Source organism: Buteo buteo, chromosome 27 (assembly GCF_964188355.1).
Source record: "Buteo buteo chromosome 27, bButBut1.hap1.1, whole genome shotgun sequence".
NCBI lineage: Eukaryota > Metazoa > Chordata > Aves > Accipitriformes > Accipitridae > Buteo > Buteo buteo.
Genome location: NC_134197.1, coordinates 3,467,480 through 3,493,141, shown reverse-complemented (window position 1 = coordinate 3,493,141; position 25,662 = coordinate 3,467,480). Strand labels below are relative to the sequence as shown.

The 25,662-nt window shown below is 57.9% G+C and overlaps 1 protein-coding gene across 4 annotated transcripts in view; it reads left to right on the top strand.

The window, feature by feature from the left end:
* RAI1 (retinoic acid induced 1) overlaps window positions 1-25,662 on the top strand; it is a 76,555-nt gene that overhangs the window by 29,328 nt on the left and 21,565 nt on the right. Inside the window, exons 3-4 of one of the 4 annotated variants that reach the window (XM_075058553.1) lie at window positions 5,845-5,933; window positions 6,891-6,971. The exons of 2 other annotated variants lie outside the window; for them this stretch is intronic. The gene's annotated coding sequence lies outside the window, so the exon portion shown is untranslated. The remainder of the gene's footprint in view (window positions 1-5,844; window positions 5,934-6,890; window positions 6,972-25,662) is intronic. One more of the 4 variants, XM_075058552.1, reaches the window with a different exon arrangement.

Genomic DNA, 25,662 nt, shown 5'->3' with positions numbered 1-25,662 from the left:
GCAGCAGCAGCCGGGTCGCTCCTCTCTCTGCTTCCCAAACGCCTCCTGCGCCGGGCTCTGTGAATCAGCATTTCTGCAGTCGAAACGAGACAGCGGGGAAAGGCGGGAGGCTGTCGGGGCACGGGGAGCCTGGCAGGGAGGAGGATGGGGGGACCTTGTTAAAAAAGGGGCAGCCTGTGAGTTGGGGGTGGTCTCATGCCGCGGATCTGCAATCTGCTCCCTCTAGGTTTTTTGCTCATTACCGCCGTACACCCCTCGTGCGCGGCGGCGAGGTAAACAAGCGCTGTGAGCAATGCCTCCCCTTCTCACTCGTCCTCTCCCCGCCATCGGCGACGGGGGAATGTGACAAGCTGGCACCGGGAGAAGGTATGAAAGCGATGTGATCCGCTGCGGCTCCTGAGCCGAGAACCTGGGGAGATCCAGTTACAGCAACGGGGTTAGAACAAAAGAGATTTGCCTCCGGGATCAATTCCTCTCCATTTTCCGGGCTGTGCACGTGCGTGTGCGTGCACGCGCGTAACAGCCTCCGTCTCTGGTCGTTAGCACTGCCGGCTCTGCAGCACGAGCAGCCCAGGACCCGGCCAAGCACCAGCTAGGCTCTTCTCCAAAGGGCTCCGATGCTCCGAAATACTTCTTTTTCCCAAAACAGGGAGAGCAGGGTGATCCCCTGGGACAGGTCTAGAAATAGCAAGGCCAGGCCAGGCTTTGCAATGCTTGAAAACCAGGAGCAAAGCTGGGCAGTTGGCAGTTGCCGGAGCTCCAGCCTTTCCTCTGCCAAGGGCTGAGCTCCGGGTCTGGGGCTGAGAGTCCTCGTGGTCCCCACGGATCGCTCCCTGCTCCCCAGGCATTTTGAGGTGATGCCTCCTCCTCTCCATCACAAGGCTGGCTAGCAAGCAAAAACCGAACCCCTAAAAAGCCTTTTCTGCGACATAACAGCTGTGCCAACACCGTGTTAACCGAGATGCCTTTAACCCGCAGCCATGGCGAAGCTGGGGGCACAGCGAGTGTTTCACACATGCCGCAGGACCGGCTCGAGGAATTAGCGAGGCCCCGCACCCTGGGATGCTTGTCGCTCGTTTCGGGGGGGATTGGGCTTATTTGGGGTTGGGTTTTTTTTGGCATATTGCCTTCTCGCAAATGCCGCTGGGGATGAGCCGTGGAGAGCACAGATGTGCATCCCAAGCATACCGCAACGAGGTTCCTGATTTAAGGACTGTGATTAACCTCTTTCCGACAGTTGCTAACCAGGTGCAGAATTGTAACGGGAAGAGGAGAAAGCTCAGTGAAAACAGCCAGTTTTCTTCCGTCACCTGGAAATGCACACGGATGCCATTTTCTGCCTGGAAATCAGGCAGGATTTAGGATTTATAAAGGGTGCAGGGACACCCCGTTTGTATCAGCACTGCCCTGTAGCTGCTTTCCAGAGCCCGTCTCCTCCTTTCTGGCTTGGGATCCTGCAAACAAGACATGGATGCAGCATGAATCCAGCGCAAGGCATTCCAGTGCGCCGGATGACGGGCTGCGGAGCGTGCCCCACTCAGGGCTGTGTTTGCAGAGGTGCTAACGAGAAACGAGGCAGAAAATCACACTGGATTTCCTGCCCTTCATCTCATGAGTCTGAGCTGGAAGAGCACCATCCCTTGTGCAAAAAAAGCTATGGCATCTTCCAGGTGTTCCTGCATGGGGTACGTGTGGGAGCCATGACCTACATGCATGGCTGTGCACATGGATTTGCCTGGTCCAGGTTTCTGTGGGACCTTGCTCTTTGGAAAGCTTTTGGTATTGGGAGGAGAAAAGTGGTTTTCCGTGGTTAGGAATGAAAAGGGGAAAGCCATTGCGGCTTGTGTTTTGCAGTCAAGGGTTAAACCAGGGGCTGCCAAACTTGCTCATTTTCAGGAGACCTGGCATCTGTGGGACTCAGGGCTCCTCTGCCCAGGACTGTCACTGTTCCTCCAGGTCTGGTTTTCATGTGTGACCCTCACAAGTGCTGTATCTCACCCCAAATACCACTCTGGCGTCATGGTCAGTTTTAGATCGACTTCAAAGTTGCCCACTGGCCAGCCAAGTGCTGCGGTGTGCGTGTGTGCATGGGCTTCTGCACCTTGTTTTTCAGAGGGCCAGACTCTTACTCCTGTTCCAGCCACTGGCTGGCTGGTTTTGGGACTCCCCCCATTGTACCTCCTCCCCTTCCCATCTCCCCATCTCTTAACTGCAGCCAAATCCCTGTATTTTCCCCAAAGAGGAGGCTGCAGGCTGTGTTTCACACTGGGGCATCCCCAGGCAGAGAGCAGTGGTCGTTGTGCTCCAAACACTTTGCAGAGTCGAGAGCTGTCTCGTCCCTTGGGGGAACGGCAGGGAGAGAGTGGGATGGGGGACCAGGAAAGAGGGGAAGCCCCAAAGAGGGCGAGTGGATAGTCTTGGGAAATCTGAAGAGACAGAAAAATTTATTAAAAACAATTAAAAGCTGCTACAACCAAGGATTTAAACTGAAACCAAAGCCTTAGGGCGGGAGGAAATGAAGTGGCTTATGATTGTTATTTTATTGCTTAATTTTTTTAAAAAATATGATATGCTAAATGCAAATAAGCGTTCTTACGGAGCAGGAGAGGGAGGGGATGGAAGACATGCCGGGAAAAGTGAGTGGGATCTAGGTTTTGCATCGTTCGCTGAATTACTGGCAGGTCCTTTGTAACATCTGTTAAAAATAAAACAAACATTCATTTCCATTTCTCGCTGCCTGAGATGGCTTCTGCAAAAAAATTTCAACCTGTCCAGGAATTTGTCTTGAAAGTTGCCCTCCCTCTCCTCACGCCTCCTCTTCTCCAGGGGAGATTTCCTTCCTGGACTTCCCAGGGGCTCCATTAGCCCCACATTAAAGCCTTTTTACTTTGCTCTAAAACTCTCCATCGAAGTAAAAGGAATTCTAATAAACCGCTGGGAAGACTCTGCTATTCACTCTTTCCATGGAAACACGGCACTGCCTCGGAGCAGAGCTCCTCTCGACGGAGCCTGGGTCACGGCAGGAGGAGACCAAGGAGGGATGGAGAGATGGTTTCCATTATAAGAGACCTTTTGAGAGAAATAATCGCTGCTCTCCCACCAAGGAAAGCCTTCGAGACGATGGGGGCCTCGGCACGCCGCGGGAGCGGGGCTGGCCTCGGAGGGGGTGGTGGCGTGAAGTGGTGATATGCCGGGCTCTGAGAAACTCATTAAAACATCTGATTAGCAGAAACGAAGGCGCCCGGGACCGATTCCTCTCTCTCGATGGGAGGAACGAGTCCGGGAGGGTAGATGGACCCGGTGCTGCGGGCAGAGGCTACACGGTGGGCTTGGGGCTGGGGACGTGGGGTGCAGCGAGGGGACGGGGTCACGGGAGGACATCGGTGGCTCCTCGCCCAGGGCCACGCTGCACCGGCCAAACATCACACCAGGCAAATACATTTTTCAAGGCCAAAAAAAAGCCTGTTTTCTCTGGGAGGGGGTTTCTGGCTGTTTGCTGGGTCCCAGGCGGGAGCCGGTCTGAGGAGGTCAGTGCGATGGCCCCGCTACCTAAAGTGACTGCGATATAATTAATTTCGAGCCTCCTCGCAGGCACAATCGTCCCGAGCGTTGCTGCTCCGACACCGCGCTGCAAGATGAAGGATTTATTTTTTTTTAAGCACGAGGAAGCTCGTTAGAAATAGCCCAAAGGGCAAAGTTAGGAAATGAAAATCCATCGGATCTGCTCGGAGCCGGTGCACGGAGCTTGGTGCGAGTTGGGGCAGGGCTGCCTGCTCCCTGCCTGTAAGGAGCCACCAGCACAGGGTATGCAGCACTGGGTGCGAGGTGTCACCCAGACCAGGGGACGAGAGCAATCCGTTGGGACCACCGGGAGTGGGGCTGGGGGAAAATCAGCCAGAAAGAGGGATGAGAGGAAGAGGAATGAGAAAGAGCTGGCTCAGAGCATCCCACATAGGCGCTGGGGAGGTCCCGGGGACCCCGGGCCAGCGGAAGGAGAGGCTGTTGGAGAAAAGCTCATTTTTCTCAGCACTGAGGAGGATGTCTTATCTTTGTAGGTCGCAGTGGCGAGACACTAAGGAAGCCCGAGCGCCTTTGTTTTAGCAGCTCCAGAAATGACATTGCAATGAGTCATTATTTTTTAGCCCCCTCCCTGGGGCAGGAGGTGGGGGGGGTTACTTGCAGGGAAGCCTCCGACTTTGATCAGCAAGGTGAGCCCTGCTCTCGTGGCGGGGAAGATGGGAACAGGCTTTTTGATGCCGGTTGTGCTGGGTTTGCCGTAGCTCAGGGTGAGATCTGCTCCGCAGAGGCAGCTGGTGAATGCAAGGGACATGGGGCCGTATCCACACCCATGGCGGGGGGCTGTGTGCCAGGCACAGGAATGCTCTGGAGCCGGATTTTGTCAAGAGGATGGAAACTTTCCCATCCGCGCAACTGCGCAGCAGCATCTTCTGCGAGCTCAGAGGCTTTAACGAGTAAAGTTAATTGCTGCGATAGGCGATGGTCTCCCACCCAGCCGGCAGTTGGGCTGAGACAGACACAGCCATGTCACGCAAATAGAGATGACGTGGGTTCCGGCACCTCAGAAGTGCTGAGAAGTCATGAAATCAGCCTTTGTGAACCCGTAAATCAGAGTCACAGAACTATGAAGCTGCCGGAAAAATCACAGCATTTAAAAAACAAAGCGCTTGGTGGTGATTTAATTTGCATATGAGGCTCTCAGGGGGCTTGTGGTTTCAACCTTTCTCCTTGCCACAGCAAGGTCAGGGTTTAAGGACAGCAGGGCTGAGGTTCTCCTGAAATCACAGGACTCCTGGAGTTGGGGATTTCAAACATACCAGAGCCAGGAAACAACCCGGATGGACCAAATTGCTGAATTTATGGGATTGTAGTGTAAAAATAACAAATCCTTTAGTCTTCTCTCAGTCCCAGCAGAGAAGCTGGGGTGATGCCCATTGGGTATGTCCCACCTTGGCTTTACTAGGGCGGCAGTCGCAGCCCGTGGTGCCAAACGGTGGAGGAGCTCTTCCCTGTGAAGGGCAGGGGGGATCGGTGGTTATGGGGGATAAACACTGAGTCCTGGGGGAGCTGTGAGGTCCCGGCTCGGTTTACCGTCCTGCGGAGAGGCACGTGTGAACTCAGAGGTGGCTGGGAGCGTGCTGTGGTGTATTAGCTATAAACAGTCAGGATGGGGCTGGGACGGGGCTGGGGGTGGGGATGAGGATGAGGAGAAAGGGGACGGGGGAGGTGAGAGCAAGCTGTCTGCTTTGGCGATGCTGGGTCCCTTTACAAGGTTTGGTCTGTTTTGCAGCTTGATGCCTGCTATCTCGAGTAATTAATAGGGAAAAGAGAGGGCCTGGTTATCCATCCTTCAAGAGCAAGGGGTTGAATTGAAAGGCAGCACCTTGGAAGTGGATCAAATAGCTCTCCAGCCCCCCGCGTACGGCTTGGAAACTTGCTGCCGTGCTGCGTTATCAAGGTGAACAGCTTTAGTTCAATTAAAGAGAGGCTCAGAGCGGAGTCGTGGGAGGAGGCAGGGCTGGGCATTTGCACCCTTCAGGCAGGAGACGGTGCGCACGGAGCTGCACGGCAGCGACCCCGGCCAGCCCATGCGGGCACCGCTGGCGGCAGGATGCGGGCATCCCCGGGTGCCAGGGCCACCAAAGCCCTCCCTCCCCGCCTCTGCGCTGGATTTTATTTACTCCTTGGAAAAAACAGTGTGTGGGGAAGGATTGCTCTTTGTTACCATCTCCCTTTCCCCCCCCCCTTCCTAAAATAAACCCCCCAAAAGCAATCGCTTCCAGCGATGAGCTACCGTCAGCTCACTGTGCACCTAAATCCCCGCAGATGCACGACGCTGGGAGCCCACGCGCCTGTATTTTTCCTGCCGGTCCCTGCCTGGGCTGCAGCTGGCTACGGCGCGCAGAAAGCTGCAGGTGTGATTTGTTCATTTGCCTCCAACCCCCCGCGCTGCCTCCCTCTTGCTTTCCTTCCCCGCTGCCGCCCGAGCCCACCTAGCTCATCCCACCCAGCTCATCGCGGCGACGAGACCCGCATCCCCACGCCGACTCCAGCATCTCCCCGGTGCAGCGCTGGTGGAGGGCTGGGATCGCTGGGGCTGGCGTGTGTGTGTGTCTGTGTGTGCGTGGAGGGGAGGGGGGGTTAATCTGATCCTACGAGGCTGGAAGAGGAAAAAAAATCAAAACTATAAAGAAGGCAGCAGCCTCCTCCTTTTCCCTCTCCCCCGCTCCAGAGGATTAAGCCTACAAAAAAAAAAAAAAAAAAAAAAATGTCTGCAGCTTTCTGTTGACCCTGCATGATGGCATTTTTGCGCTCTGTGTGCTGCCTCTGCTGATTGCTATTCCTGGCACAAACACACACACACGCGCGCACACACACACACACACGCAGCCCCAGCACGGCTCACACGGGCACGGCGAGCCCACTCCGGGGAAAAAAAAAAAAAAAAAATCCCCCCCCCCAAAAAAAATAAAAATACCCCAACCCCAAAATAACCCCAACCATCCCCAAACCAAACCGGTGCCGCTGCCCCTCGGCGTCCCTGGCCACCCTGGTTTCTTCAGGGAGAGCCGCCAGCACCCGCTGCCGCTCGCCCTCTCCTCCACCCCACTTCTCACCTCGTCCCCAGCTCCACCGAGCACTTTCTGCCGGAGCCGCCCGCAGCCAGAGCCCTCCACCACTCCTACCGCTGGCATTACATTTTCAGGCTGGATGCTATAGGGCCGTTTCTAATTACCTTATATCCCCTAGTGGTCTATGAATAATGGTTAGTGAAGGAGCTCAGAAGGGCTGCTGAGAAGGGAAGCAAAAAAAAAAAAAAAAAAAAAAAAAAAAGGGAGAATTGTGCTATTTCTCACATTTTTTTTTCTAAGGATCTAATCTGGCTACTGTGCTCTGGAAGAGGAGGAGAGCGAGCCAGCAGGAGAGAGAGGAGAGAGCGAGGACCATCGCAGGTATTGTTGCAAGCTACATCTTTGTGCTTTTTTTTTTTTTTCCTTTTTTTCTGTCTTTTTTTTTTACTGAAGCCGCAGCAGAATTGGAAGGGGGGGGGGGTGCAGACGGAGCTTTTTCCGGATTTATTTTTCTCTTGTGCAACTCGTGTGCCGCTGCAATTGAATGGATGCACAGCGCCGGCATCGCGGAGTTTGGGGCGGGGGGGGGTGTACGTACATGTGTGTGTCTGTGTCCGTGTGTCCTATTTGCAGCAGCGGCGGAGGAGGGGGGGGTGTTGTTTTGCTTTTCTGGAAGTAATAAAGAAATTTGCAACCGGTCCAAAAATCCTCCTGACTTGCCGATTGATGGGTGTCTGAACAAAGATACAGCTGAGACTTGGAATATTTGTGTGTGTAAGGGATGGATTCATTTTGCTTGTCCTGACTCCTACTTTTCCAAAGTTAAAATAATAACGGGCACAGGGCTGCGAAAGCCTCTGCAAAGGGAAATCTTTCAGGGGAGGCTTATTTAATTTAGGAGTTATCGTTGTGCGTGGTTTTATACTTATAAAAGTTGCGGCGGTGCCGCGGTCGGGCGCCTGGCTATCCTTGCCGTTGTCTGCACGTGAGAACGCTGACTTGATGGATTTTCTTTCTTTTATTCGGTGGCTGGCGGGGCAGGAAAAAATGGATCTAGCAGATAACCCAAGGAATCGCAGGGTTTGCACATCTGGTTGTGCCTTTGGAAAGCCCCTCGGTGGGACTTTCACCTCCCGCTCCCTTTCTCCCACAGCAAATTTTGCCCCAAAATCCTCCGTTGACATTAATAAACAAACAAACCAGGGAATAACCGAGGAGCCCAGCGAGGGGGCTCAGAGCCTGCTGCCGGGGGGGGGCCTGTGCTTTTGTTTTAAATAACGAAACGGCGATGATTGAAAACATATGAATAGGATGCAATGCAGAGCGGGTGTGTTACGGGGGGGGGGAAGAGCTGGAAAACTGCTTATACGACAGAAGCGGAGCTTGAATGAGTGTGGTGAGATGAAAGGCGAGGGGTCCGTCCCTCGCCCGGCTGCGGGGCTGCGGTGGGGGGGCGATTCCCAAAGGCAGAGGAATGATCTTGGGGTGGGGAAACTGGCTGGGGAAAAAAACCCAAAACCTTGGAGTGAAGTATGCGATTATATCCCATCCAACTTTGCCGGCTGTGGCGTTAATGGAGCTAATTGTACTCGAAAATAATAAAATCGGAGGAAAATACGCCTGTGCGTGGAGTGGGGAGATGTGCGGGGGTCCCGAAACCCCATCAGCCCCCCAAAAGCGTCGCCGAGGTGGGTGATACCGAGGCGGTATCCAAACGTGGCCGGATTGTGTTTATTTGGGCGGAAATAAAGATCGAGCAACTGCCCCAGGGAGGGCTGTAATCCCCCAGGGAAGGGCTCCGAAACCGTGCCGGTGCTGCCCTTCGCTGCCTGCCCTTCGCTGCCTGCCCTGCCTGGCCTTGCTTTTGTGTTTGTTTGCTACCAAGGGAGGGGGGAGAAGGGAGCCGGGGGGGGGGGGACGCGAAGGCGGGGAGAAGCCGTGAGGGCGGAGAGCCGATTTAAATTGGACTTAATGGATTCCCAGGGCAGCTCTTTTAGATGAAAGTCAAAATAAGAGCCAAAGTGAATCTCAGCAGACCTGTCTGTTGCATTAGAGATGCAGCCTTCCTCTCCCTCCCTCCCTTTATTCTTTAAAAGAGAGGGGGAAAAAAGTGTTATCCGTACAGAAGACGGCGTGGAGTTTCTCGTTCCTATAATGAGAGCTCTAATTGAAGAACTTGCAGCCTCTTGGGAGAGTCTTTACTGATCGCTGCTTTTGTTATTCATGCCGCGCTCTGTTTTCTTGGGTTTTTGCGGGGGGCTGGCGCAAGTCTGTCTGCGCTGGGGTCGGGGTGCGATGCTGTGTCCCCTCCAAACTGGCGCCGTGGGTTGCCAGCAGGTAAGACCCCCTGGTCCCCTCCGGGGGGGGGGCCATGCCGGGTTCCCCCAGGTAGGCTGGGTGGCTGCTGCTGGCTGTGTCGTGCTTGAGGAGGAGATGGGTGGCCGAACCCCCCCAGGAGCCGGTGGGATGAGATGCTGCAGTCTGGCTGCGGGTTCCTCTCGTCCTCGCAGGACCCCCTGGGCTGTGGGACGGATCCTGCCCGGCGTGGCACTCGTGGATGGCCGGCGGTGAGGGTGCATGGCAGGGCTTGAGCCTCCTGCCTGGGCTTGCTGCAATAGTGGGGAACCCCACGTGGCTGCGGGGTGCTGTGGGGTGCTGTGGGGTGCCACAAGGCCGCTTGGTGCAGAGGGCACAATGCAGCCCTGCCGTCATGGCTCTCGTGGCCCGCAGAGGTCTGGGGTGGCTCTCTGCAGCTGGAGCGTCACCTGGAAGGGACAGGCGTCGTGCCAAAGCCACATGGATCCTCTGCCCACCCAGGTTGCGGAGTGGGACACGGCCACCAAGCCGGCAGGACCTGTGCCGGGCAGGAGAGGTGAGGTTTCCCCCTCTCCTGCATTTTCCGTTGCCCAGCAATTTGGGATGGGGATGGGCAGGGGGACCCCACAGGGATCTCGTCACCCCCACTCCCCCTCCCAGGCTCCCTTGGGTGGCCAGTGTCTCTGTGACCACGGGGAGGTGGTGGCTGTCCCCAGGCCCCATGTCCCCACGTGGTCCCACGGCGATGCTGCGTGTGGCAGCGGGCTGGTTTGGTGCAGCTGAAAGCTCCTGGAGGGCAGGTCCTTATTGCCCGCATGTCCCTTTCCCAGCCCTGGACACCTTTCGCAGCTACCCTTGAGCTCTACATGGATGAAAGCAAGAACCACAAGCCCTGGGGATGCTTTTGGTGGCATTTGGTGGCTGTGGGGCTGAATCTGGCCGGGGAGGAGGATGTGTGAGCAGGACAGAGCTCCACCAGCCCATTGGCTTAGCGCAGAGGCAAAGCAGTTAACCTGGACATCTGATCTCCCCGAGAATTGTGTATTGACCCTGACAGCGATGCATCAGGAGCAACAGACTCTCCATCATCGATCCCTCTCCTCCCATCACCAGGTGTCGACACCGACGGTCGTGGAGCCGGCTTTAATTTCAGGCCTCTGGCTCCAGCACGTAACACTTAGCCGTGGTCCCAAGGTGCCGCCAGGCTTTGCAAACACCACCGCGGGCAGGTTGCCATCCCCATTTTGTGGCAGCGATGGCACTTGCTGGCGGTGGCTGGCTGAGCTGGGGATGGGGGTCATGGAGGACCCAGGAGCCCTGGCTTCTGGGGCCATCGGGCAGGGTGGTCTCCCGAGGTAGCATCGCAACCTTTGGGAGAGGACCCAGGGGGGCACCCAGAGCTCCTGTTTTGCCTGTCTTTGCTAGGAAAACCCTCTGGTCTGGTCCTCCAGTGCCATCAGTGCCGAGCAGCAGAGGATTTACCCGGGCTGGGGAGTCCCAGTCCTTCTGCAGCCTTTGCTGGTTGACCTCCTTTGGCCAGGATGCCTCTTGCCCTCCCTGCCTCCGAAATGGCCACGGCCAAATCCGATGGGGATGTGGCCATATGTCTGTGCCACCCCACGGAGACCTGGTGGGGAGGGTGGTGTTTTTCTTGGGTGCCTTGATTTTGGGCAGGACGAAGCCGCTGGCGGGGGCCGGCTGGCACGCCGCCTCTCCTCCTTCCCAGCATCTTGAGATTTCCGAGACACACGCAGCCAAGCTGAGACTGAAAAAGCTGCTTGTGGTTCAAGAGCATCTCCTCGACAGAGGAGAGAGGAAGGCTTTTCATTCCTCCCTTTCTTTTGGAGCTAGCTGAGCTCCCTTTGCTGGTGCAGGGGCTCTTCCCGCTCTCCCCTGCAAGGGAACGTTAAAAGCCAGGGGCAGCGGATATCTTGACACCCCGTCAATCTGAGCCTTTTACAGCAGCAGTCTCTGAAGGCTGGCACTCTGCTGCACAGAAGAAAACAAGTGAGAAGAGGGGGGGAGGCGAGAGCAAGCCTTTGCAGCCGGCAATCGATAATTGTAGTGTCAGTCACTGCCTAGGAAGTTCCCGCATCCCCACTGTCGCTGGCAAGGGGGGGAGCAGGGGAGGGCGAGAGCTCGGCTGTGCCCCGCGCAGCATCGGGCATGGGGCAGGGAGCGATTGCGGAGGGCGAGAGCCCGGCCCTGAGCAGGAGCCTCCCGCTGCATTACTCACCACTTGATGTAGCTTGAACCTTTCAACTCCCTCCCCTTGGGGATGGAGCGGGCTGGGCAGAAGGTGTCGACAGAAAACACTCTGCTTTCTTAGGTTTGAAGGGGGTTTTTTTCCCCATTCCTTCTTTTTTTTCCTTCCTCACCCTGCTCTGTGTGCATTTTGGGCTCTCATGTTCTCCAAAAAATATAAAAGAAATCCCCCCAAACCCCAACCCAGCTCCCCGTCGTGTGTGTCTCCGTCTTAGCAAAAGCCGAGGCAAAAGATCAAGGAATTCTCCCTTTTGTGCAGCTTTCAAGACCAAAGATGCGCCGGTGAAAAGGGGAGGCTCAGAGTACCAGGCACACACAAGTGTTAAAGGAGAGGCTTCCCTTTTGTCTCCAAGGCAATCAGCCGGCGAAGGGATCCACAAATTAATTAAAAATTGCTCTGTCTTGATTGAGTTATTCCTGCTCGCATCCCACCTGCCTATCAAAAGACTGGGAATGGCAGGAGGAAATTCCTATTTCTTTCCCAAACAGCTCAGACACGTACTACAGGCCGTCTCGCTCGCCTTTTATCCCAGGCAGCAAAGGAAATAAAAAAAGGAAGGGCTGGCGCGGTATCCAAAGAGATCTCTCCCGGAGGATGCGTCCCTCTCCTGCGCTAACAAATGCTGCGGTATTTGGACGATTCGGAAGAAAAATGAACAGATTTACATGTCACGCATGGGCCAAATTGTGGTTGTAACTCCATGAAGTTGATGGAGATCCATCGGAGATTAATTTGGCCCAAGGTCTGGCGCTTGCTCCGCGGGGAATAGCCTGGATCTCTGCCTTGGTTGAAACAAGAGGTATTCAAATGGGTTTGTTGTGGCTGCACTATGCCCAAGTGGTAGAGCCGAGCAAAAATCCCAACTGGTTGTATCCCTTGTGCCAAAGCACCATAAATACGCCTTGATCTGTCAAGTTGTGCATGATCTCTACCGCATTTACCACCGAGAACATTTTAAGGGGGTAGATTTATATGTAGGGGCTGTACAGAAGTCTCCCCGTGTGCTTTGCTAAGAGGCTTGAACTCCGTCCCAGCGTCCTGATGCGGGCAATCCTTTCTCCCCTCCCAATTATGGGATTTCCACCCAAACTGAGCCTGTGCCAGGACCGAGCTCAGCCCGAGCCCAAGCGAGCCCGGCTCCCCGTCGCTGGCTCGGCTCGTGCCCATGCAGGGCTCGGGCTCCACGCTGGTTTGGGAGAGCATCGTCAGTCAGTGCCTTCGAGCTGGATTCGGGGGGTTGGTTTGCTGCTTTGCAGTCAGACCTTGCTTCCTCTGCTTTATTGTCATCTCCGCTCTTAGTCACCGCTCAATGCCTCACCAGGGGACACCGCTCCTGCTGCATTTATGGCAGCCACTAAAATTGGCGCTCAGTGCTTGTGCTCCGACGGGGAGGAACGCTGAGCATCAGGGAGGCTCTGCCCAGCTCCGTTATGGTCCTCGACATCGCGTGGGGCGTGCAGAGGAGCTGCAGGGCAGGTCGGTCACCGAGTGGGTCCCCTGTGCCGGGCACAGACCTCTGGCTCCGCTGGGTCCCATCCGGCTTGTGCCGGGAGAGGATACAGGAGCAGTGCTGGAAAGGAGCAGCGCTGGCCACGTTCTCAGGTGGAGATGGCCAGCACGTAAATGAAAATTAGATGCTCGATAAAGTGAGAAAGACTAATTAAAAACATTCACGGCTGCTGGCTCGCAGAGGCGTGGGCACTCACTGATCCAGCGAGGCACGGCCGTCCCCCCCCAAACGCCGCGTCCTTCAGCTTGGCTGTCGCTGGGTAAACCCCCCGCACCGCCTCGTCCTGTAATAGCGTGTCCTTCACCATGCCTGTCGCTATATGATCTATAGAACAAGGCTGTCCTGTTCATACCACCGCCTTTCACCAGGCCGGCGACTGGATTCTCCGGAGCAGACTCTAGTCCTATCATAGCATGTCCTTCACCGTGACTGCTGCTGCGCGAGAGGCGCGGCGGCACGGGGCTCTAATACCTTGTAATTCACTGTGACTGCTGTGGCAGGACCTGCACCATGCTGCGCTGCGGCAGCCCTTCAGACCCTTTGGCTTTTGCATCTGCTTTCTAGCTTCGGAGCAAGGGCCGGGTGGGAGGGGATACGTGGGGGGGGACCTTGGAGGTGCCTTGGGCTCAGACCCCGCTCCCCAGCTCCCGGTGGGCACGGGGAGGGTGCTGAGCATCCCTGGGGCACGGTCCCATCCTGCCTCCTGGGTGGTTTGCAGGATGAGGTCCCTGTGGGGATGGGGTGCTGGGGGCCAGACCCTGCCTGGGCAGGGGAGAAATCCCCATCTGAGTGTGCCAGGGTGAGAAATGGCCCTTAGATGCAAGAAAAGCATCCTTCCTCTGGGTGGTTCTCGGGCAGCGTAATAAATGTCAAAAGCCCAGCACACACAAAGGAGAAGGAGACATTTGGCTACTGAGCGCATTTGTTCCAGGAGCTGATTTACTTTGAAGACTTAAAGGGTTCTCCGATGCTTCCCTCTTCGCTGGTTAACCCTGTTCCTTTGCCAGTTAAACAGAAATGCAGCCATCATCAATAAAGCTCTTCTGGAGGCTCTGCCATGGACATTTGGCGTACTGTTCTCTTCCCCATGGAGGTGCCGTGCTGGACATCACTCCCTCTTCCACCGATCCGGTTTAGCTCCTCCATCGGCAGAAGGTGGCTGTACCCGTGAGCTTTTGGTGCCATGAGAAAGTGAGGGTCCCCACGAGGGGCAAGGGTTTCCTGGCCAGCCGATGGAGATGCCCAGTGCTCACTGCTTCCCCGCCACGCACAGAGGAGCCGGGAGCTGTGGTGCCATGGTTGTGCATGGCATGGGGTACGGGCGACTGCGGCTCGGCCAGGAACCAGATTCGGGGCTGTTGCTTTGTGTTGCTGGGTTTTCTTTGCAGGGGAGGCGATGCAAAGCCATGCCGGGAAGTTGGAGCCTGCAGGAAGAGCGAGAATGAAGGAGAATATCCTCGGAGGGCTCCCAGGCTGGGAGAAGGGCACGTTTGGCGGTGAGATGGATGAGGGGGCAGATTTTCGGAGCCAGTGATTCCCTGCAGCACGATGCTCAGTAGCAAGCGCCAGTGTGTGGCGTTGCCAGCAGAGCCAGCAGCCTGCCGATGGGAGTCCTGTTTTTCCGAAAGACGGGGGTTGGCATCGCCCGTTTCGCTCCTGTGCAAATCGGCAGCGATGCCACTGCTTCTGCTTGGACTGGGGAAGGGGAAATTTGGCCTGGTGGCTCTTCTTCCTCCTGCTTCCCCCAGCAGCCTGGGCTACATATCTGCAAAAAGCTGTAAGAAGAGCAGAGATCATTAGCTGGAAGGATCAGATGAGATAGTTTCTTAAAAGGATTGTCTGATTTCTCTATTGATCAGCCTGATTTAAAAGGGGGAGTTGGGTCAGAGGGCATAAATTATCATTGAAGGAGGGGTGAAGGCCTCAAAGGCTGTGCTGCACTTAGCTGCAGTGCTGAGGAATGTGTCTCTCGGTAGGGACGTGCATAGCTGAGCGCCGTGGCTGCCGGCCAAGTTGGGTCTCCTCTACGCTGAACTGGGAACTGAGTCAAGGGAAGTGCATTTAAACTTGGTTAAAGAGCCTGTCTTCGCCAAACTGGTTTCTGCAGCCCCCACCGGTATTGCAGGGGTGGGTGTTTGGGGTCATAGGGGGAAGGGGTGCAGCATGTGGCCCTGCGTGAAGTTTGGGGTGCACCGATGGGTTGGGGGAGCTCTGTGGTCCCGCTGTCTGCAAGCGAGCGAGCTCCCCGGGGAGAGGATGCTCTTGCCCCGCAGAGACCTGCGACCTCTCCCTGGCTTTCCCCAGGCTCCCTGTGTGGTCTCCAGTGAGATGTTGAACCACGGGAGGTTTCTGCCTCCCTGGCTATAAAATGAAGCTAATCTGCAACCTGAGGTTGCTGCTTTCCCTGTTCTTGTGATCGCTGCCTGGGGCTCCCGCATCTCCTGCCGACGGAGTCATGGGACTTGCAGTCTTTACTGTGACCCCCTGGCCCTCCAGCTTATGGGAAGAGGAACGGGAAAACATCCAAACAAAATAAGACGCTGTCCCCATTAATTACAGAGGGTCCAGTTTGGGCGGGACACATCACATCGCCCACACCAGCTTGTTCTGCAGCAGCGTGGATCCTTGCAGCACCCATGGAGCTCCCTGGGCAGCCAGGGCTGTAGGAGCATAATTACTATTCACTCAAGGTACAGCTCCTGTAACACACGGTGGCACAAGCCAATTACCGCAGCATCACTGGGCAGCAGCGTACTTGCATCTTTCGGGGTGCAGGGAGCACCCGTTTCCCCAGCGGGTCTTGCTGTTGCCCCCTTCTTGCTCCTGGAGCTCCATCTCAGCCCCCACTGCCTGAACGTGGCATCTCCCCAAGCCGAGCTCGGCACGAGCCGGTCGGTCCTTCTTGCTGGTTTGGTGCCCAGTGGAGGTTTTGGCTGAAGCAGGAGGGGCTCAAGCCTGGGACGTTGTGAGCGGGTGGGAACCGCAGCCCTGCAAGGTGCATGAAAACCCAAGGCCAGCCGTCTGCATCATGCTCCTCCTTTCCTCATCTTCATCCTCATCCTCATGATGGCGGAGCCTTCAGTGCCCAGGTCAGCATCCGTCTTTGCCTTCTCCTGGGGTTTGCATCTCACACCTCTGGCTGCGCTGGCCCGGGATGGACCGTGGGGATCTGTGTCAGGGTCGTGCCACCCCATCGGGGCTTGAGCTGGAACGGGGACAGACTGGCTGATGAGGAGAAGCTGCAGGAGCAGTTGTGGGATACCACAGCATCCTCCGATCGGGGTTTGTGCCCTTTCCAGCCCCGATGGGGTTTGTTTCCCTTTTATTTCTGGCTGTGCTAAAATAAAACAATGCAAGAAATGTGGTTTCTGGGACATCATCGGGGTGAATAAAAGCAGAGCCATTCCCGGGGGCTGTGGGCAGACCTGGGGTGCCCCGGCAAGCGCTGGGTCGGGGCGTCTGCTTGGAGCAGCACCGTGGGGAGACTGATACAGCCACACGGCTGAATATCCCCAAGCTGGGGACGTGTCCCAAAGGTGGGCTGTGAGCATCCACTCGCCTTTCCCCGGTGCTGCTCTGTGCACCCGCAGTGCCGCCAGTGCGGCCGAGGCTGCTGCCTGCCCCGGTGCTCCCCATCCTCTTGCTCCTGCCCTCCCGTGCGCCCCGTCCCCATGCACGGGGGCTGTCGGCGATGGCAGCGTGGCGGTTCCCTGTGGCGTGCGACTTGGGGCTGGGAAGAGACGAGACAAGTTGTTATCACGGATCACCTCTGCCAGGCAGAGAGCAGGGGACTGGCACCCCAGCCCAGAGCGTCGGGCAGAGAGTTTGGATCCGGTGCAAGGGCAAGCCAGGGCAGCAGGGGCTTGTGGCAGCCCCACTCTCGCCGAGGAAGCAAGCATCTCTTCCAAGCATCCACACGGCGTTGACCTCCCAGCACGGCTGCGGTAGCGGCCACTGGCGAGCGGCGGTTGGGCCGGCATTATCCTCGAAATGTCAGCCGAACGCCAGCCCGCCGATGAGCGCCAGGACGCGGCGGGAGGCAGTGACTCGGCTTGCTGGCATTGGCTACCATTTTAGAGGAAATGTGGAGCGGCGGGTAATTATTTCTCTTTCTTAATTGAAATTTCAGCCTCAGTGGTTTGCGAGAGCGGGCGGGAGAAGGAGCACAGGCGAGCGTGACACGAACACGGGGCTCGTCGCGGGACGAGGGGGAGCGTGAGCGTGCTGAGCCCATGGGGTGGCAAAGCATCTCATGGATCATGCGGGGTCCGGCACCGCTGGGAAGGGATTCCCACAGCCCGCGGCACGACCTGCTCGTGGTTGCAAAATAAAACCGACCCCCAAAATGCAGAGATTTTAATTTTTTTAGGGGGGAGGATGCTTTATTGTTTCTTTATTCCTCTATTTCTGTTTTGCTTCGGATGGAGGGCCAATTAAATGAAATTACGCGCTGCAGTCTGGCACCCCGCGTCGGCTCGGAGCAATCAGGTGTAACGCAGCATGGCTGATGAGAGCCAATCAAGATGTATAAATGAGGTGTTGACATTCAAACAGCAGGTACCCGCGCCGCCCAGCCGCAGCCACGCTCGCGGGCTGTTGAGCCCGCGCCACGGATTCAGGCACGGGGCTATGACAGGCGGCAGAAAGGCCAGTGCCCGACGGGGCAGCCGGGCTCTGCTTCGGCTCCAAAGCATTTCGTATTAAGCGTGACAGGGGGGGACACGCTGAGCAACCCATGCTGGGGGCGGCGGGCACGGGGACGGGTGGTGGGCATCCGTGCTGGGGTCTGTTCGCTGGCAGCCCCCGTGCCCGGTGCCGATGCATCGACGCATCCCGTGGTCAAGGAGATGCAGCAGCCGCCGAGCCCTTAGCACTGCCCCAGGGTTGGCAGCGAAGCCAAACGCTGTTGCTTTGGGGAAACTGAGGCACGTGGCAAGCTGGTGGACAAGGGCCTCAGCGCCAGGGCCTGGCTCGACCCTCTGGGTTTTGTATTTCCATTGCCGGGGTCAGTTTTGTCTCTGCAAATCCCCGGGGCCGAACGGCAGCGGGACGCATCCGTCCCCGCGCAGAGCTCACCGCTGCCCAGGGACCGTGGATGGGGACCTCGCCGTGACCACCGCGCTGGCAGGTGCGGGGCCAGCACCCTCCAAACGGTTTGTCGCCGTCGGCTCTCAGGCTTGCCATAGCTGCTGCCGCAGGATGCGGTCCCCTCACCGGGAACTGGGGGCCGGGGGGCCGGTGGCGTGGCAGCACCGCGCAGATCGGAGGAACTCGGAGGCCGTCCGGGGAGGAGAAAGCAGCTCTGTGGCGAACAACCTCATCAGCGTTTCCTGTCTCACGATGGAGAAATCGCATGTGGCGAGAGGCTCTAAAAATAGGCTCGGCAAACTTTTAACCACATTTGCAGATGTTACAGGTAAAGCCAGAGCAGTCGCAGGGGAGAAAACATCCCCGGCCGTGCCTCCCTGGCATTAACCCTCAGCACCGCCGGCCCTGGCTCAGAGCCGGCACGCGGCTACGGCAGAGCCGGATCGGAGGGCAGCAACCCCCGGATGGGCAGCGGGGCCGAGCCGGCGTCTCGCCACGGCCGTTCTCCTCCGCGTCCCCATTAAGCGTGCCGGGGAGGACATTAGGAGCAGGAGCACGTAGCGGCAGGCTCTGTCTAACAGCGCTGCCGCCTGACCCTGATTTGTAGCAGGGCTGAGCGGGGAGGTTTGCTGTAGCGTTACAGCTCTTCCTGTGGTAATAGCCGGCAAGGCGTCACACGCACGGCGCTGCCGGCGGCACGGGAAGGCCGCGGCCACCCGGGGCGGTTGGAGTGGAAAGGAGAAGCCGCCGTAGCTGGGTCGCGGGACGCTTGCTTGCGATGGGAGGGAGGGGGCACGTGGGGACGCACGCTCCCGTGGCGCAGGCGGTGTTGCCGCCGGGATGGCTTTTCCCCGTGGCGACGGTGCTGGTGCCCGGCACGGTGACAGGGAGCTGGCTGGATGCCGCCTGTCCCTATCCCCACCAGCGCCGTGGCCGCGTGTCCAGCAGCTCGCCCCGCACGCTGCAGCGGGTGCGTGCCAGCGGTGCCGCCGTCCCCTCACCGCCTGCCCCTATGTCACATCGCCAGGGCCGGAGTCTTTTGGGGACGGTGGCCAGGGCTGCCGGGTCCTCTCCCAGCCGAGGCGTCAGCTCCCTGATGGCACCCAGGGGATGTTGTTTCATCTTCCCAGTCTCCGCCGGGACAAGGGTGACAAACTGTCGGGAAGGTGCCGGCCCCACACCTGCCAGCGCGGTGGTCACGGCGAGGTCCCCGTCCACCACCCCTGCGCCGTGGCCATCTCCACGCGGGGACGGATGCGTCCCGCTGCCGTTCATCCCCAGGGACTTGCAGAGGCAAAACTGACCCCGGCAATGGAATGGAAATACAAAACCTTTAACCTCGCAAACCTGAAAGCTTGACTCGGACCATCGGAAAGACGAAAGAGCCAGAGAGAGGGAACGATTAAAGGGAAGAAAACGAGATTCCTCGCGTTACCTTAGCTGCCCGCTGCTTGATGCTGGCAACTTGCAGGCCCTCAGCACCTCTCGCATGCAGCTCAGTGCCGGTGCACAGGAGGGTAGCGTGGCTTTCTCTTCGGGAGAGGGCTCCCTGGGAGGTTTTTAATAGTTGCTGTTTGTGCAACGGCTGGGGGGAATCCATCGCTTTCTGTCTGCCGTTGCGTGGCTTCACCTCTCCTCCTGCCTGCAACTGCTGCATCCTCACGGCTGGGTTTGGGGTGATGCTTTGCATCGTCATCAGCCTTTATCTGCAACCCTGGAGAGGAAAACTGCCCCTCAGAGTTTTATTTAGCTTAAAAAAAACCCCAAAACCAACCCTCAAACAGGCGCAAGCTGCGTGGTGCCTTGCGGCCGTATGGCCAGGGTGCCGAGGAGCAGCGCTGGTCCTCAGGGGTCTCTGTGGGCGAGAGATGGCCACGTCGGGATCAGTGTTTTGGCAAAAGGCATCACCTTGCTGGTAGGAATAATAACCAGGAGGGGGAGGGGGCCGGGGCAGGCAGACAAGCAAATCCGTTTTATCAGACGCCGCATATTTTATGAAAGCACATTTCAGCTCTTCAGCCTTGGAAAGCTTTTCATACCCTTTAATTTTCTAATAAAAAGGAATTACGTTTGCTGAAAAGCCAGTAACAAGATTCACTGTCATTGTCTTTTGTACAGACCATAATTCCTGGCTTGGGCTCCTGCTTGCAGCCCCGTTGTGTGGTCCTAGGTGTGGGTCTGGCACACTGGCAGGGGGGCACGGGGGGCCACGGCCGACCCAGCAGTGGGCAGAGGAGAGCTTTGCCGGTGGGATCTTGCAGCAAGCGCCCGGGGATGGCGGGGACGAAGGCGAGCGCAGCGATGCCTCTTGGCGCCGTGCACCGAATGCGGCTCCCTGCGAAAGCGGCATCTGGTTTCGAGGCGCACTGAGGTGGTTCCTGCTGGCTGTGCGCGCTGGCGAGCCGTGCCAGGGCGGCTCCGGCACACCCAGACCTGCAGGGCCTTTCCATAGCCCCTTCCAGGCTGGGAAGGCATTTTGTGATTTCCCCCCCATAGGGTAGGGATTTGGGAAGGCGCGAAGGACAGGGCACAGAGGGGAGCGCCGCTTGCTGCACCCCATGCTGCAGCAGGATCTGGATCGGGCCCCGCTGCTGTGCCTCCCCCTGCACCGTTCTGCCCGGTTTTACACCGGCAAGGCGGTGGGGGTTCCCCATTCCCAGCAGCCCGACAGCGGAGACGAGAGCTGCCGGTCCTCCCGCCATCCCACCCATCACATCGCTCATCGCAGGTTTTTAGTCCAATGGGGAAACGGTTTTATCCTGGTGGGGAATCGGCACGGCACCATCTGGCACTGATCCCTCCTTTGGGCATAGGTAGCAAATCTGTGCATGTAGGGAGGCGAATCTCCATCGCCTGCTGCTTGCATCAGACGGGGTAAGGCTGGAGCAGGGACTTCGTATCACCCAGCTGGGAACTGCTGGCACCTCCGAAGGACCCAGATGTGCCGGAGCGGCTGCTCCCCTCTCTGCCCCGCGCTGGCTCCTCTCCAGGAGCACCAGCTCCTGCCGATGGCCCTGCCGGGACATCCCTCCCTGGCAGTGGCCGGCTGTGGTTGATGCAGGGGGGCCAGCCCCAAAACCTCAGGGACTCATGCACTGGCAGGGAAGGGTGAGCACTGGCACAGGCTTGCTTCCCAACAGCTTCACCCTGGTGAGCGGCACGCCGCTAGCGTGGCGGGTGGGATGGCTCTCGAACCAAAAACCAGGGAATTTAATTGCCCAGTTGTTGTAACTGCGAGCTCAAGAGCGGTGCGAGGTTTCGGCTAGGCTGGTGGCTGGAGAACAGCTTTCCCGGTCTTTGATGGGGATGGGGCAGATCACGGTTACACGTGTTTCGGAGCATCTGGGTGTCTTTGCAGGCGGCCGAGGACAGCGAGCTGGCGTCCCCCAGCTCTCCGCTGGCACTGAGGACCTGGCTGGTAAAGAGGTTTGACTGGGCAGCCGGCGATTCCTGGTCATCCCCCCCCTGCCCCGGGCATCCCTCCTGCAGGGTGCAGGATCCGGCATGCAAACAGCAGCCACAGAACGTGAGAGCTCAGCAAACCCCGGCTGCCCAGGGCACACCTGAGATCCCACAGACAGCGGGCCATGCCGGCGAGCAAAACGTGCCTGGGTGCCGGAGAGCAGCAACGGTGCGGTACGGTTGGGGCCGGTACCGAGAGCCACCATCTCCTCCCAGCTCCCCCCAAGTCCCCAGCACATTCCGGCAGCGCTTGCGGCGTCGGGAGTCCTTTGCAGGTCCGCTTGCTCCTCGCTTGCCTCTGAGGGCGCATCTTTCTCCGAGCGCTCAAGCCGCAGCTCTGCCTTTGCCGCGCGGGCTCCCGGCCGGCTGCCACGTGGCGCCGGAGCCACGATGCCGCAGCCGCCGGCGCTCCGTCTCCCTCCGAGTTGCTCATTTGAAGTTTCAGCTCGCCGGCTGTTTTCATGCAGGGGGGACACAAAACCAGCCCGCAAACACCAATAAATATCTTCTACATCCTCCCCCCCTCCAATTCTCGTTTTCATTCTTACTTCCCAGCTGGTTTTGGGGGGGAAACGGGTTTTCAAAGCTTTCCGTAAACGTGTGTAACAATAGGAAGCGTTGCCTTTTAGCCTGCGGCCGGCACAGTTTTAAATGAGGTCCCAGGTAGTCATGGTTACCTCTCCTCTTCAGTAAGAGATGACTTTTATTTCCTGCCTTTTGTATTTGCACATCTCAGATATACATTCTCCTAAACCATAATTGGTATTCACAGATAGACGGGGACGCAGGAGCGAGCTGCCACAAGAGGGGAAGAGCCAGATGGACACAGGGGGTGTCAAGGTCTCCAAGCCCCCAAACATCAGGAAATCTTAATTTCAAGTCATTTTTCCTCCCCTGGCAAGGGCGGGGAGGCAGACCTGCCTCTCTGCAGCCTCAGGCCTTGTCCTGATCCCACCTCCCTCGCAGCATCCCGGTTGTTAGCCTGGATGCTGCCCCGGGATTCGGGATTCACCCTACCCGCGAGCAGCGGTCCTGCAAGCCTCTTCTTGCAGAAGGGCTCCCCGGCATCCCGCATCCCCTCCTAAGCATCCCTCCATCGTGCGGAGCCGGGAGGGTGGCAGAGGGGCTGCCCTGTGCCCCCCCGGCTCCGAGCAGGGTCTTGACCTCATGGGCACTGGAGGGGCCAACCCTACACCCTTTGATTTTTGGAGGCGAGGAGGGAAAGCGGAGCGGCAGGGCCGTACGCTCGCAACGGGCACGGCCCGGGGAGCGGGCGCGGGAGGGAGAAGCGCTCGGCAATGATTGATGAAAGATCATAGCCTCATTCCACAGGATCATTGCTCAGAGTGTGGGCAAAGCTGCGCGTCCCAGGGGGACCATCGCCGGGATGCGTGCAAGCCTGTGTTTCAGGGCAGAGGGGATGGAAAGCCACATATTTTATGCCTCTCTCTTTTTTTTTTTTCTCTCTCTCTCTAAAGCACCAGGAAAACAAAAACCCAGGCTGTCTAATCAGAGACAAGCAGATTCCACCCACTTCCTTGGAAAACTTGCATTTGCTAGGAAATCATCTAGCTGCATTTACAGCAAGCAGAGTGCCCCAGCGGTAGCTCGTGCCTTTCTGGCAGGATGATAACCAGCGCTGAACAATTATTGCGCTGGAGCGGGAGCAGCAGACATATTGGCTTTTCTCAGCCAGCAGGAAAGAATTTGCAAAACTAAGCAGGCGACTGGAGCAGCTCGGATTTGCAGCGTTGGATGCGCGGTGCCGGGGATTCGCAGCTCACCAGATTTGCTGGTGGCAGCATATCAGGGACTTGCACACCGCATGCACCTGGGCTCCTATTTACTTTTTTTTTTTTTGCAAGGGAAGGGCCCGGTTTTGCTGCCTGGAAAATGCCTCCAGTTGCCAGCTCCCCCCGCAGACACTCAGCCCCTCAGGTGTGCACTAGGGCCAGTGGGGAGAAGTTGTCTGCTGCTTTATTTTTTTTTTCCCCCTTTAATGAGAAAAATGTGTTCTTGTCAAGGAGGTTGTCCTTAAAAAATACAGCGCTGGGAAGAAAGGCAGCCGGCTCCATGACATTTACCTCTGCGGGGCCACGATTGATGTGCAGCACCCGGGAGCTTGCCCTCTGCCAGCCCGGCTGCCCACAGCGTCACCAGGAGGAGCAGGGTCAGTCCCGGGATTCCCAGGGGAAACCCTCCTGGGGCGCAACCCCAAATCCCCACCCAGGGCAAAGCTCCTTTGCTCGGTTTTAACCCCAGGCAGGGATGCATGGGATTGCTGGAGCGACTCCCATCCCGCAGAGGTTTTTGGTCCTTCCCTGGGCAAAACTCCCCCTGATTGTAGGTCCCACGTCCGCCCTCGGCTGCTGCACAGGCTGGGCACGGGGAAAGCAAAGAAATCGCTTCTCTACAGCCTTGTTGGGTTGGGAGCCGGAGTCTGGCCCCGTTCCCTTCTGCCCACTCACAGCAATCCCCTTCCCAGCTGGAGCATTTCCAAATGGGATGCTTCAGTGCCAAAAAGTGGCAAGGCAGGGTTTTGACATGGATTTGAACCCTGTTCCCACCACGGGTGCCATTCGGCAAGGACAACGGGGCAGAGCCTGGCCCGGGATATGCTACCCAGCCCCGCTCTGGGTGCAAACTGCACATCAGTTGCAACAGCACTGATGGAGACTCCAGTATATTAGCAGCATTAATTAAGTTACAAAAATTATGCATGTTATCAGTTATGAGACGACCTTTCATAAACTCAGTTATTAAAGCAATAAAGCATGACCCGCTGGTCCTAACCAGTTTAATGGCTGGCTAAGAGTGCGGTTTTTCACATAATACTTTTAGCAGGTCATTAGCTGAGCAATAAGATAACATGGAGAGCCTAAGTGATGTGCACGAATGGCAGCAGACACATCGCTCGATGGGGGGACGCGGGGCTGGGGGTCACCCGTCCTCCCGCACCACTTTCACGGGTGTGCACGGGCTCCGGTGGTGGCTGCGGTGGGTGACGGTGATGTGGCGGTTGCTGCCGGGGCTGCTCCCAGCCTGGCCGTGCCGTGCCAAAATCCCAGCGTTGTAGGGCAAAGCCATCCCTAGGGGTCTGCAGGGCAGGTTTGGGGCTGGGGCTGGTTTCTCTGCAGCCCCGGTATCGCTGGCCAAGCCCACGCCGCAGACGGGAGATGGGATGTTGTGACGTGGCCACCCAGGGGCTCCCAGCTGCGGCACTGGTGCTGCTGTAAGGTGGAAGACCCCGACCTTCCGTGGGCTTGGGAAAGGGATGGAGGGGCCTGGGTTCCCCCCACCCGGTGTACGGATGGTGCCAGTCTCGGTGTACAGATGGTGTTGGTCTCTCCGGGCTGAGACCCCAATTTGAGGGTATCCGGGTTGGTCCCTGCGTCCCCGCCATGCCCACTGCAGCACCCGTGGGGATGCGTCACGCATCCAGAACCACCTGGAAGAAGCCGCCGAGCACTGGCCGCCAGGTCCCGCTCCCTCCACACGCCGTTACCGTTGCCGAGCGCATCCCAGCTGGGTGGCGAGGCCCTTCCTACCAGTGGCCATGCCGCGGTACCCGGACCCGCCGAGAGCCACACCACGCCGCTGGCACCCCCAGCACCCCCAAAGCGCCTTTCCCGATCCCTGCCAGCCGTTTCCAAGCACTGACCCTCTCCATAAACAAAGGAGAGGGAGAGGGAGGGTGGCTGGCATGTTAATATACTCTCCCCCCCTCTTTTCCTCCCTTCATCCCTCTGGGAAAGGCCTTTGCAGATATAAGCAAACCTTGATTAAAAGCTGCCTGACAGGCAACGGCAGCAGCAAGCAGCAGGCAAGGAAGCTCTCCAAGTCCAAAGGGAGCTGCTTCTGCTGCTGCCGCTGCTGCCTCCATTCTCAGATGTCCCTGATCCTTTAATCAATCACAGCCGTGGAAGAGAAGAGCAAACACCCGTGCCGGGGCAGAGGTATGTGCATGCATTCGTTCCAGCCGCAGCCGAGGCAGCAGGGCGGCCGCACGCCTTCGGCTGAAGGCGTGGAGCCGTCCCCGAGCTTGGATCTGCCCTTTCATCTCCTGGAGACAGCAGGGGCTGTGTCCCTGCTACTGCCTCCGATGTCCCCACGGGACCCGGCACAGAGGATGGTACCCCACGGGGTGCAGGCAGCAGGATGGGTGCAGGCAGCAGGGTGGGCGCAGGCAGCATCTTGTCCGCATCTGCCCCCCTCCCTGGGTGCTTTGGTGCAAAATGCATCCCCAGGAGGGGAGGATGCTCCCAGCTCCCATCCCATGGGCTGTGCCACACCGGCACTGACGTGCCCGGGTAGCAGCGAGCAGGGAAAATGGGATGCTTGCAGATGTGGTACCCCACCAGGGAGCTGCCGGGATAGGGGCGGCCGCGGGGCACCAGCCTGGGCATCGCGTTTAACACAGGGCTGGCCAA